Source organism: Salvelinus namaycush, chromosome 15, assembly GCF_016432855.1.
Source record: "Salvelinus namaycush isolate Seneca chromosome 15, SaNama_1.0, whole genome shotgun sequence".
Lineage (NCBI taxonomy): Eukaryota > Metazoa > Chordata > Actinopteri > Salmoniformes > Salmonidae > Salvelinus > Salvelinus namaycush.
The window spans coordinates 17,248,869-17,252,769 of record NC_052321.1 but is presented as its reverse complement, the minus strand read 5'-3'; the positions used below and the strand labels follow the sequence as shown (position 1 = coordinate 17,252,769).

The window sequence follows — 3,901 nt, the reverse complement described above, 5'->3', positions numbered from 1 at the left end:
GGGTCGAAGAACCAGGGTAAGGCAAAGGAACAGGGCGGCAGGTGGACTCAGGGTCAGGGACGGGCAGAGTTCAGTTATCCAGAGGTGGGGCAAAGGTACAGGACGGCAAGCAGGCTCAGGGTCAGGCAGAGAGGTCAGGCGGGCGGGTACATGGTCAGGACCAGGAGGACGAGGAAAGAAAGGCTGGGAAACGATAGGAGCTGACAGGAAAAACGCTGGTTAGCTTGAACGAACAAGACGAACTGGCAACAAACAGACAGAGAATACAGGTATAAATACACAGGGGATAATGGAAAGATGGCCAACACCTGGAGGGGGATGGAGACAAGCACAAGTACAGGTGAAACAGATCAGGGCGTGACAAACATAGAAGTGGAGGCTTTCTCCTTGAGGAAACCTGCTAGATAAATACTAAAATAGCACATTTTCTGCAGTAACAGTCAAACGTTTGCACACACTTACTCATTCAAGAGTTTTCTTTATTTTTACTATTTTCTACATTGTATAATAATAGTAAAGACATCAAAACTATAAAATAGCACATGTGGAATCATATAGTAACGAAAAAAGTGTTAGACCTATCAAAATACATTTTATATTTGAGATTCTTCAAAGTAGCCACCCTTTGCCTTGACGACAGCTTTCCACACTCTTGGCTTTCTCTCATCCAGCTTCACCTGGAATGCTTTTCCAACAGTCTTGCAGGGGTGCCCACATATGTTGAGCACTTGTTGGCTGCTTTACCTCTGCGGTCCAACTCATCCCAAACCATCTCAATTGGGTTGAAGTCTGATGAGTGCGGAGGCCAGGTCATCTGATGCAGCACTCCATCACTCTCCTTCTTGGTCAAATAGCCTGGAGGTGTGTTGGGTCATTGTCCTGTTGAAAACCAAATTGTAATCCCACTAAGCGCAAACCAGATGGGATGGCGTATCGCTGCAGAATGCTGTGGTATCCAGGCTGGTTAAGTGTGCCTTGAATTCTAAATAAATCACTGACCAGCAAAGCACACCCACACCATCACACCTCCTCCTCCATGCTTCACGGTGCGAACCAACATCAGAGATCATCCGTTCACCTACTCTGTGTCTCACAAAACACAGCGGTTGGAACCAAAAATCTCAAATTTGGACTCATCAGACCAAAGGGCAGATTTCCACCGGTCTAATGTCCATTGCTCGTGTTTCTTGGCCCAAGCAAGTCTCTTCTTATTATTTGCGTCCTTTATTAGTGGTTTCTTTTCATCAATTCGACCATGAAGGCCTGATTCATGCAGTCTCCTCTGGACAGTTGATGTTGAGCTGTGTCTGATACTTGAAGACTGTGAAGCATTTATTTGGGCTGCAGTTTCTGAGGCTGGTAACTCTAATGAACTTATCCTTTGCAGCAGAGGTAATTATGGGTCTTCCTTTCCTGTGGCGGTCCTCATGAGAGCCAGTTTCATCATAGCACTTGATGGTTTTTGCGACTGACTGACCTTCATGTCTTAAAGTAGTGATGGACTGTAATTTCTCTTTGCTTATTTGAGCTGTTCTTGCCATAATATGGACTTGGTTTTTTACCAAATAGGGCAATATTCTGTATACCACCCCTACCCTACCTTTTAACAACACATCTGATTGGCTCAAATGCATTATGAAGGAAAGAAATTCCACAAATTAACTTTTAACAAGGCACACCTGTTAATTGAAGTGCATTTCAGGTGACCACCTCATGAAGCTGGTTGAGAGAATGCCAAGAGTGTGCAAAGCTGTCATCAGGACAAAGGGTGGCTAGCTACTTTGAAGAATCTCAATTATAAAATGTATTAGATTTGTTTAACACTTTTTTGGTTACTACATGATTCCATATGTGTTATTTCATAGTTTTGATGTCTTCTCTATTATTCTACAATGTAGGAAATAGTAAATGTAAAGAAAAACCCTTGAATGAGTAGGTGTGTCCAAACTTTTGACTGGTACTGTATAACCTGTAGGTAGATAGGACTGGTGTTGGTGTCACGATCGTCATAATAAGCGGACCAAGGCGCAGCGGGATATGAAGACATCTTCTTTTATTAAAGATGACGAAACGAACACTTTTACAAAACAACAAACGTGACGCTATAGACGTAAGTGCACACACAAGCTACAAACGTACAACATAGACAATTACCCACATTAACCTAATGCCTATGGCTGCCTTAAATATGGCTCCCAATCAGAGACAATGAATGACAGCTGTCTCTGATTGAGAACCCTTCAGGCAACCATAGACTTACCTAGACAACTACACTAGACACTGCCCCATACACATACAACACCCCTAGACACTACAAAAACACATACATTCCCCATGTCACACCCTGACCTAACTAAAATAATAAAGAAAACAAAGATAACTTAAGGCCAGGGCGTGACAGTTGGATAGTTCAGAGCTTCTGCTCTTTTCTATAACCTGTAGGGAACACAATATATGGTCTACTGTATACTTGGCATGTAGGTTTCTCACTTATGGGTGGCACAAATTGAGATATGGGGGAGAGGTGTTGGCAGGGTATATGCAAATTAAATACTGTAATATTTACTATATTTAAAAAAACTAGTGTTTTTGCGGACTGTAGTGTTTTTACTAACATTACTGTAGTATTTACTACAGTGTTTTTTCACCCCGGATAATACAGTAGTATTTAATATAGTATTCCACAGTCTACTACAACATTCTATAGTAAGTACAACACATGATCGAGGGATACTACAGCATGTAGTATAGTATTCAACAGTATACTTCAGTTTACTACAGAATTCTATTGTAAATACTGTGGTATTCTATAGTAAACAGAAATGTTTTTTCATGTGGGTCCTGTCCCCACTGTCATTCATTCACATACTGAGGTCACAGTGCCAGCCATCACAGCTAATCAACAGGCTCATCCCTAATGCTGAGGGCTGGCGTTATTACCCAGTGGAGCAGTGTAAACTCCTGAACCCAGACTCCTCTAAGAGATAACATACAGACATCTGGAGCTGGAAGCCACCTGGGATGGACTCAGACTCCCATGATCTTCTCTGAGCTGGCAGCTCATCATTAACCTGATGACACTACTGTACCATGGGAACACATGAAAACATTCCTCAAGATAAACAAAACAACAAATTCACTGTATCTCATGAATAACATTGGGGAATAGTACAGAGTTTCTTGTATGAAGGTTATCATTCCAAGTAGTACTTCAGTAGTACTCCAGCAATTACGTTATTATTTTTTAAATTGCACTTTGGATATTGACTTTGTTAAAAGTATTGAAAATAACCTGGCATGGAACCCCAGCTGAATCCACTCGGGTAACATATCATAACAAAACAAATACAGACACTCAAATGAACAGATTTCCTCATAAATTATTCAGTTCAAAGACAGTCAGATGCATTTCAAGTAGAAGCAGAGATTTTTAAAAACAAACAGTGAATTTAATGAACAGTGAGTGATGTGTAACATTTGTATTTTAAACTTCATTTTGGTGACTGCCACGCCCATGATTTACTACAGCTGTCACCAACCTTTTCTGAGTCAAGATCACTTTCGCATTCAAAAAGCATGCCGAGATCTGCCGCTCAGATTTAATTTTTTAACATCACTTAAAAATGTAACACTAACCTATCAAAAACAGTTCTGTAGGAATGAGGTTTGTGCAGTAGCCCTTATACATTATCACAATATATTGGCTATATACCTGGCCTGCCAATATTGTTCTTCTCAGACCATATTATATTTCAAAACTCAAGCTTTGATAACTAAATAGATCAGTTGGTGTAGTGCTTGCAAGGCACAGCTGAGCATGAATTGAAATAATTAGCAAATAATTAACTTTTTTAATTTAGTGGACTGATGGTACCTGCATCTGTCATGGTGCTTTTAAGAA

General features: G+C 40.6%; 1 non-coding gene across 1 annotated transcript; it reads right to left on the bottom strand.

Annotated features, from left to right (window-relative positions):
• Positions 1-374: 374 nt before the first annotated feature.
• On the bottom strand, positions 375-427 carry LOC120060553. Its single transcript, XR_005478245.1, has one exon. It is a non-coding gene; the product is annotated as a U7 small nuclear RNA (small nuclear RNA).
• Between the last annotated feature and the right edge of the window lie 3,474 nt (positions 428-3,901).